This window comes from Peromyscus leucopus, chromosome 4 (assembly GCF_004664715.2).
Source record: "Peromyscus leucopus breed LL Stock chromosome 4, UCI_PerLeu_2.1, whole genome shotgun sequence".
Taxonomy (NCBI): Eukaryota; Metazoa; Chordata; class Mammalia; order Rodentia; family Cricetidae; genus Peromyscus; species Peromyscus leucopus.
In genome coordinates this window covers 132,163,560-132,173,578 of record NC_051066.1, presented here as the reverse complement: position 1 = coordinate 132,173,578, position 10,019 = coordinate 132,163,560, and positions in this window count along the sequence as shown.

Genomic DNA, 10,019 nt, shown 5'->3' with positions numbered 1-10,019 from the left:
ATGGACCCCAATGACCTGACTTAGTTTGCTGGGACCCCACATGGTAGGGAAGAACTGAGTCCTACAAGTAATCTTCTGACTTCTACTCTCCAAGGCATAGGTGACCCCTGACACACACACACACACACACACACACACACACACACACACACACACACAGTAAAAATAAATAAAAGGAAACCATGAAGCAAAGCAAAGTTTGAAATATAAAATGCAAGTATAGAAAGGAAAGAGGGAAAATAATTATACTAGAAATCCTACCCAAAATAAAATAAAAATTCACAACTTTCATGGGCTGGAGAGATAGCCCAGTGGTTAAGATCACTGTCTCCTCTTCCAGAGGACCTGGGTTCAAGTCCCAGCACCCACAGGGCAGCTCACAAATGTCTGTAACTCTAGGAGATCTGATACCCTCGTACAGACGTAAAATTTTGGATGGATGGTAGGTTGGATGGATGGTAGGATGGATGGATGGATAGATGATAGATAGATAGATATAGATAAAATAGAAATCTTACACAGAAGCCCCCAAGACAATACGGGCTATTGCTATTGCTCTTGGTTGTCCATTAGCACTAGATGGAAGGCCCTCTTGCCAAAGACACCACATGCAGTTGCAGGACATAGAGAAAAAAGTTAGAGCTGAGCTGGAAGTGTCCTCCCAAATGTGAACCCTGTGAGCTACAGTGCTAGGCAAGATGTGCTCACTTGTGCAGTTGTGGCGTGACTGTTACAAGGATAATCAACTGCTTTCTGATTGGGTTTGAGACCCACTCCATAAGAGTGAATCCATATCTGGTTCCATAAACCAGGTCAAAAGCCCATGGCTGAGGGGGTCATAGGCCTTAGGGTGAGACCTCGTGCTGTTTTGCTAAATGGACATGCTGTCAAATGCCCTCTGAATGCTTACTTAGTTTATGTCCATTGATTAGTACTACTCTTGGCCTTGGTCAGCGAGGCCACTATTTGCAGTGAACAGTGGTTGATGCAGAGGCTCTTAACTGGTCAAAATATAGAGTAAGTAACTGTTGAGTGCTTAGTCTTAAATGGAACATCTAAGGGCTAGAGAGATGCCTCAGTGGTTAAGAGCACTGGATGCTCTTCCAGAAGACCTGGGTTTGATTCCCAGCACTCACTTGGCAGCTCACAACCATCAGTAATCCAGTTCCAGGGGATCCAATGCCTCCCTGGCCTTTACAGACACCAGGCATGTATGTAGTATACAGATATACATGTAGGCAAAACACTCATGCACATAGCATTTAAAAATTCAATGGAACGTCTGTGTCAAGGCTCGGGATATTGTGGAAGAGGGGGCAGAAGAGCTGGAGGATGGGGAGGAGCACTGTGAAATGCTGTCTTCAAGACATGGCCTAGCCATTGCACTGGGACTCAGCATCCGTGGCTAACTGAACAAGACAGGGCCCAGAAACATTCCATCATGGATGGAGGAGGAGCTTGTCAGGCCCAAACCCTTCCTGAGAAGCTATGGTTTGGGGGAAGAAAAGTATTTCTTCAATGGGTAGCTACTGGTAAGTTGCCCATGCACCAGTAAATAACCCCACACCCAGGCTCATGCAAGCAACCCTAATTAAACTCACTGAGTCTCAAAGAAACGAAAGTTGTGAAAGAGAGAAGGGGGCATTTGTTAGAAAGAAAAAGGTTCGGCACATGTAGGAGGGAGTGAGAGGGAGTGATGGGCAAAAACGACCAAAATACACTACGTGCATGTATGAAATCATGTTTTAAAAAGAAATCCTACTGTTGGAGTATTTGGGAGGTTGAGGCAGGAGGATAACAGGCTGGGGGCCAGCCAGCCTTAGTCACATCACAAGACCATGCCATTCCCACCAAAAAATTAATAATAATAATAATAATAATAATAATAATAATAATAATAAAAGCCTGGACCGCTTGCCACCAACACTCACATGGTTTTGTTTAGTTGGAAGTTTTTCTTACATTCTCGCCAGCCCTGTATGATAGGCATCACTTTTACTGACCATAGGGAAGGGCTTATGGCTCAGGAGGCCCAGAGAATTTACTCAAGATGGCTCATACCATGGGGCTGCTGGACCCATCCCTCTCCCTAGACCACACTGCCTCCCTCAGGTCTGCAGAGATCTGCGGTTGGGTATCAAACTTAGCCAGGAGCTTCCCCACAGCCAAAGGTGGGAAAGAAACTGCCTCAAGATTGTGTCGCCCCTGCGTCAGAAGACAGGGTTTTCCCTGGAGGTTTTTAAATGAGAAACAGCAATGAAATTAAAAAAATTTAAAACAACTGGTATTTAATTTCTGCTCTGACAGACACATCTGAAACTTCTTTTCACCTATTATTTCTTTTAAATCTCATCGACAGCCCTGAGAGGTGCCAGATCATGCTTACAGCTGAGGCAAATGGAAGCTTGACAAGGCCCGCCGACAGACTCACGGGACTGACACTCCAGCCATCTGCTTTAGTTCTAGAGAGAGTTGTAGATGAAGCTGGTATGTGCTGTAGTTAGAAGAAGAACCAGGCGTGGAGGTGCACATCTTTAGGTCCCCGCACTCAAAAAGCAGAGAGGCAGGTGCATCTTTGGAGTTTGGCTAGCCTGGTCTACATAGACAATTCCAGGTCAGCCAGAGCTGTATAGAGAAACTGTCTCAAACAAAAATCACACGCAGACACACGGAATGGGCTAGAGGGATGCCGCATCAGCTAAGAGCACTTAATGCTCTTTCAGAGGACCCAAGTTTAGCTCGTAGCATCTACATTGGGCAGCTAAGTCCAGCTCCAGGGAACTTGATGCCATCTTCTGGCCTATGAGAACACTTGGGCGCGCGCGCGCGCGCGCGCACACACACACACACACACACGCCCTATTTAAAGAGTTAAAGCATTTGAGTCTCCTGAGCTTGTATGTGCGTATACACAACTGGAAAACACATGGGGATTCCAAATCAGAAAAGCCAGGGGTGAGGGCAGTGAGAACAGAAAAGATGGACAACAGGAAGTGAAGGACTGCCCGGGTGAAGGCATGGGACAGGAAATTCCTGAGACTCAGGCGGACCTGTGGCCTCGGCTGCTAAGGGAAAGAAGGGTTGCAGAGAAGGAGGGATGCCTGGGGGAGAGTCTGAATAATGCATCATTTGACAGGCAGCAGTGAGCTACCCGATTTAAGGATTGCAGCTTGACAGGAGCAGAGAGGCAGGACAGGACCAGGATGCCTTAGCCTGCCAAGGGAGTCTACCCATCTAGGCTCAGGTCCTGGGAATGGCGGAGAGAATGCAAAGGGACATTTCAGAGAATACTCACCAGTACCTGATGCTGGAAACTACTCAATGTACCAAAGAGGTAGAAAAGTCACAGCCATTAGGAAGCCACTCTGCTGTTGTCTGGCAATGGACAAGCTGGGAAAGCATCCTCTTGGATGAGTTGTATCCACATGATAATTACAGCATTCTGAGTGAGGTGTGGCAGGAATGGCCGCCCCATCATGCAATAGGGAAATTGTCCACTGAAAAGAAAGCACTCACTGTGCAAGGTGACCCAGTAGCAGACTGGACAGTGACATGCCTTCTGCACCCTACCTAATTGCTCTTTGTGCACTTTGGGGTATCTGTCTGGGGATCCAGGATGGTGGGAAATAGACTCAGGCAATAGAGATTTTGCTTTGAAGAAGGCAGGACTAGACCTTAAGATGAGTGGGACTGCCAGATGTGGTGACACACGCCTTTAATCCCAGCACTTGGGAGGCAGAGGCAGGTGGATCTTTGAGTTCAAGGCCAGCCTGGTCTAAGAGTGAGTTCTAGGACAGCCAGGGCTACACAGCGAAACCCTGTCTCAAAAAACCAACACAAGCAAAAAAGTGGATGAGGATGCTGAGTCTGAGTCTGGAATGGAGAGGACATGTAATCATGAAAGTTCCCACAGGTAGGTAGGGTGGGGACCAGGGCAGGGAGGTGGGAGCCCTCAGAAGAGGTGGTAGGAACAGCAAGAATGGGCACAGGAGGCAGGGTCTGGAGGGGAAGCTGAGGGGGTGGGGAGAGCTTTCTAGAAGGGCTTCCCATGTGGCCTGCCGCAGCCGCAGCACAGGAGCCAGAGAGTCAGCTGGGGAGGTTTAGGGCTTTCAGAATACTCGAGGAACATGACTGACCGTTGAGAGACCACAGATTGCAGGAGATGACGGCAGTGCCTGGGAACATCGTCTGAGTCTCTGGAGATGTGAGCTGAGAAGAAACCCTACTTAGTTGAATAGTAAGGATTTTCCTTGAATGTTTGGGACTCTTGTTGTCCATTCATTCCTCTCAAAAATTGAAGTCTGGCTTCAAGAACAAGATTTGGCCCTGTAGAGATGGAAAGAGCCCTTTCTTTTTTAAAAAAATGTTTTTATGTGCATGTGAGTTCTGGGCAGATTCTGGGTGCTAGGCTCACCAGCAATGGTTCAGTGAGGGCCCCCAGGACAGGTGTGAATAAGAGAATCATGGGTAGGAGTCTTTTGTGTGTGCCTAATGCCCGAAGAAGCCAGAAGAGGGTGTCGGAGCTCCTAGCACTGGAGTTACAGATGGTTGTGAGCCACCATGAAGGTGCTACAACAAATCTGAGTCTTCTGAAAGAGCAGCCATTTCTTTAGTCCGTCTCCATTCCCCCTCTTTTTCAGTTAGGTTTCGCCGTGTAGCCCAGGGTGGCTTGGGATTTGCTATGTGGACTAGGCTGGCCTCAAACTCAGAGATCTGCCTGCTTCTGCCTCCCGAGTGCTGAGATTAATTATGTGCACCACCACATCTGGCTTGACCCTTTCTTGAGACCAAAGATGGCAAGGACAAGGGAGACAAGGGATTCCTGCAGAGAGAAGCCCGGGAGAAGGAGGAGGCTGGCTGTTAGTGATGCCCAGGGAAGCTAGAGTTTGTCCACCATTTGGATGTAGTCGGGAAGGAAGCTCATGGATGTACTGGGAAGAAATGGTGCAGCCGCAAATGGTTTTAGCTCTTCCCTTGGGAGCAGCGCTCGTTGCTCCTGCCTCCCTGCCCTGCCCACCGCCAGCCTCTCCAGCCCCACTTGCCCATCATGCCTTGCCTACGCCATCCACAGCATTTGGGCTTAGAGCGGGGTAGATCAGACCTCAGACCCATAGCCATGATTCTTCCTTGTCACACCTGCCCTTGTACTAACCACCCAGCAGAGGCTTTCTGGGGGCTGCCCTGAGCCATTGTTGGTGAGCCTAGGACCCAGAATTTGTCCAGATCAAAAGCCTCTTTCCAGAGTGTGGAGGGGAAAATAAGGAGAGATGCCCCAGAGAGCTTGCATTCTCTAGAGCTCCAGAATGGATCGTGGATGCTAAGCCCCAAGCTCCTGGTTTATACCTTGGTTTAATCCACGGTTTATAATTATTTATGAGTCTATCTTTCTTACCCAACTGTGAGCTTTTCCAGGGCAGGCACAAGCTTTTACTCATCTTTGGGAACCCCCCACCCAGTAGCCGCTGAAAGTAGACAGTAAATCCGTGTTGGGGAGACTGGCCCGAGGGAAAAAGAAAGGGGTGGCCAGGGAGGGGTGACTGCGTCTGTAACAGGGCCCTGAAAGGCTCTGTAGTATAATGTTTTCCCTCCACTCAAGTTCAGAACGGACAGAGAAGTAAGACACCAGACAGATGAACATAAAAATGCTGACTTTATTAGTGTTGCAGACAAAGCTGCTCAGAGAGCATCAGACAGGCTGGCTAATATTCCCACAGAACTGAGCATCCTGCTCTTCCATGACAGAAGGGACCTGGCCCTTGCAGAGGCAGGATCCCTTTGTGAGCTTATACTGCGTAGGTACAGAGGGAACACGCTAACGTTCTCTAAGGTGGGGCGGGGGTGGGGTGGGGAAGAAGGAGGGAGATAATAAAAATGGATCCAAAAAAGACCCAAGTCCAGCTCCTCTCCAAGCCATCATCACGCAAACCGGTTCCTCTTCCTTGGGAAGGAGATGCTGTGAGGGTGCTGAGGAAGGATGGCCCTCTCGGATGTCTCCTCCTACAGAGCGGAGTGGGAATGCCGTCCCTTCCTCTTGAGGAAACGTGAGTGAGGACAGGTCTACCATTGTATGGGATCAGACAGATGGATGCGGGCAGAGGTTGGTAGGGTTATGTGGGTGGTTAAGATGAGTCCTTAACATGTCACAGTCACTTTTCAGAAAAATACCAAAATGTCCAGCATGCTGGGGAGGCATGTGAATACTTGTATGTACACACACACACACACACACACACACACACACACACACACACACGTGCAGAGGAAGGGATGATTTGCCTCCTATGATAGGCCAGATCCTTGAGGTACTGGTAGACCACCAGTCACACTCCACTGGCATGGCTGGCAGCCATCTTGGCCCTCAGGGCCAATCTTGGGTCTGCAAGAGACTGACTGGAAGAAAATCTTCAGGCCCCTGCTGTTCATCTCTCTTCACACCTACATCTGCCTCCTGCCCTCCCACGGCCTGAGAAGCTCAGGTACAGAGAGGTTATGACCACTCCGGCGGGCAGTTACCATGGATTTACTCCTCACAACCTCCCGACGAAGGATGTGCCACTGGCCTCATTTTACAGATTAGTCGCCTGTGACTCAGAAGGTGACTGCACCCATTAGGAGGCAGAGCCATTGTTCCAGCCAGGGGATCTGACTCAGTTCGGTGGCACAACTAGGTCCCTCGAAGGCTAGCCCTGGGTCTCAGCCCCTGGGGATTTCAGGATGGGACATCAGGAAGGTCAGTGACCTTCTGGAGACCCATGTGGCACTCAGTGAATGAGTCACACTTAGCTGGGCTGCTTCGGGCCATTCTTGCACATGGGGTGACTTCCTAAGATCCCCTTGTGTCTTCCCAACCTCCCCTGCAAGGTCCCCAGGGGTCTTTGTGGTGTGGCTCTGGGGACTTTCCTGCAGTCCCTTGCCAAGCTCCTTCCAGGGCATCCTGGCCTTCTTCTTCCAGCCTGGAATGCCCTGCTTGCCATTCTGCCCTGGCTGGATGCATATTTTTATATTTGTTTGTTTGTTTTTGAGAGAGTCTCATTATGTAGCCCTGGCTGGCTTGAAACTTGTTTGGAAGTCGCTCTGTAGCCCAGGCTGACCTTGAACTCACAGAGATCCGCCTGCCTCTGCCTCCCGAGTGCTGGGACTAAAAGTGTGTGCCACCACACGCAGGTATTTGTTTGTTTGTTTGTTTTGGGGGGCTTTTTGAGACAAAGTATCGTTATGTAGTCTAGCTGACCTCAATTTCAGCCTTCTTGACAGCCTCCTGAGTGCTTGGGTTATTTATTATTATTATTATTATTATTATTATTATTATTATTATTATTATTATTATTTTATGCTTTTTTTGAAGCAGGGTTTGTCTGTGTAGCCCTGACCATCTTGGAACTAGCTCTGTAGACCAGGCTGGCCTCAAACTCAGAGATCCACCCGCCTCTGCCTCCTGAGTGCTGGGATTAAAGGCGTGCGCCGCCACACTACACCTGGCAGAATCCTCTTGATTTTTACTATCCTGCTCCAGCCGGCCTCCAGGACTCCCCCATTGGCCCCCTTGCCTCTCCAGCTCTACAAGCTTTCCTGGCCTTGGCTTAAAGGATTGGGCGCACTCTGACTGCCCCTTCTCCAGAATCCTGTACCCCTGACCCAGAAGTAGTACCACAGCGATGGCCTGCCCGAACGTCCTGCCTCCACCTCCGGAAGACCACAGCCGGCTTCTGTCCCCACCCCCACAGGACAGGCTCCTGCCCAGGCGCCACTCGGCTTGAGACAGATGACAGACAAGACTAAATGGCCCGCAGGAAGGCCAAGCGTTGCCAGGAAGGCGCCGGACACTCCCTCTGGACAGGAAAATATTTTCCTTCGTCCTAATAACAGTCATTAAGGGGCCTGTGCCACACACACTGCGGCCACGGGCTGAGCTTCGGTCTGTCAAGTGGCTCCCAGCACCCTAGGCCAGCACCCTAGGCCAGCGCCCCAAGGCCACTGTCCACCTGTCTACCCCTCCCTTCGCCCTCTACCCACTCAGATAAAGGGGAGAGCAGCAGTCTTACGGCCTCGGGGAGCTAGGTTCGATGTCCACCCTATCATCATCAGAATGGCAGGGATTCTTGGGGACCTTTTCCGTTCACCTCACCCTCTCACCCTGCCCCTTTGCACTAAGCTACACGCATACACAACAACAACAAACCACGTAGTCCAAAATTGGAGTCAAGGGCTACCCCATTTACCCAGACACTCAGTAACCAAACAAATCTTCACACAGACATGCACAAGTAGGTCCACACACCAGCATGCACTTCAAGACAAATGCACAAGCGCACAGACATTACAGTGTGCATACTTATAGTCATGTACAGGTACGGTACTGCATGAGTATGCATATCTACTCATTTAGATGATATGAAATTGCCAGCATTCAGTAATCTTTGTTTAATCTTACAAAAATAGAATCTAGCCAAGCATGGTGATACATACCTGTGACCCAGAACTTGAGGAGCAGAGGCAGGAGGATCAGGAATGGAAGGTCATCCTCAGATACATAGTAAGTTTTGAGGCCAGCCTGTGCTACGTGAGATCTGTCTCAAAACCAAAAGTATAAACAACCAAATTATCCATCAGTGAGTGAATGAATGTGCACATATGATACACATACAAGAGATATTCAGCCTGCATGCTACAACATGGAAGAAACAAAAGCATCGTGCTAAGTGAAAAGAAGATGTTCGCAAGAAGACAAATGCACCATGATTCCCCCAAAAGAAGTCCCTGAGGCAGTTCATGGAGACCGCTGAGAAGGAGGAATGGAAGTGTTGTTTGTGGGCAGACGGGTTTGCAAGATGACGAGCTGGCTGGATGATGTAGTGGTGGGTGTGCTCAATGCCACTGAAGGGCATGGATGGAAAGTCTATGTGTATTTTTACCAAAATGAAAAGTAGTAAACAAGGGCCCAATGAGAAGGCTCAGCAGATGAAGGTGCCTGCTGCCAAACCTGAGGACCTGAGTTCGGTCCCCAGGATCCACAATGTAGCAGGCGAGAGCCAGCTCATGAAAGTTGTCCTCTGGTCTTCCCACATGTTCTATGTTATGCGAGCGTGCGCGCACACGCACACACACACACACACACACACACACACACACACACACTAAAATAAATAAGTGTGCACATGCACACACATACACACACTACATAAACAAACAAATAAATAATAAATCATTTTAAAAGGGGTAAACAAGATACAGCACTAAAAATATGTGCCCGAGATAAACAGTGAACTCAGCAGCTCCGAGCCCTGAGCAAATCTCCCCTCAACCAAATCTAGAGATAAGGTTCTAATGAGGGCTCTGTTACCCTTGCTTCCCCCGCAGCTCATCACCCACCCACGGTATGACTTTGTTTACCCAGCTTCTTAACACTCTAGTAGCCTACAACACCCCAGGGAAGGGCTCCTTAGAGGACCCCACGCTCTGGTTTCTGCCCCCGGCACCTGGGATGAAATGGAAGCATTTCAGGTCTTAGACAATGGCTCCCCTAAGCCCTGGGCCCCTCACCTCTCTGCCCCGTCTCCTACCCAGCCTTTCCATCCATCCCTCTCCACCCGGAGTCCTCTTTCAGGGGAGCCTATGACCTGACCGTAGAACAGATGGACCAAATTCAGTCATACAGGACTGGGTATATACCATAAGGCTTTATGGGATTCCCAACATCAGGTCTCACCCCTCTACAGGAGGGTGGTAGACATTCTACCCTCCCCATTCTGCTACCATGTGCAGTTACCAACTGATGACCCCTTCTTCAGAGCGAAAACTGCTTCCCCATCCTCTGAGGACAGCCCCACATGTTCCGGAACTATGAACCGTGACTCTCATTGAGGCTGATACATGCTCCGTTTTCCTTCTGACCTGGATGTGTGTCTGCCCATTCTCTGAAAGAACCTTTGAATACTCAGTCCCAGTGGAGGGGAGCCTGGCTTTTACCAGGCTCAGAGCATCCCTGGAGTTCAGTGTGCTGGAAACGCAGCTGTCTACCT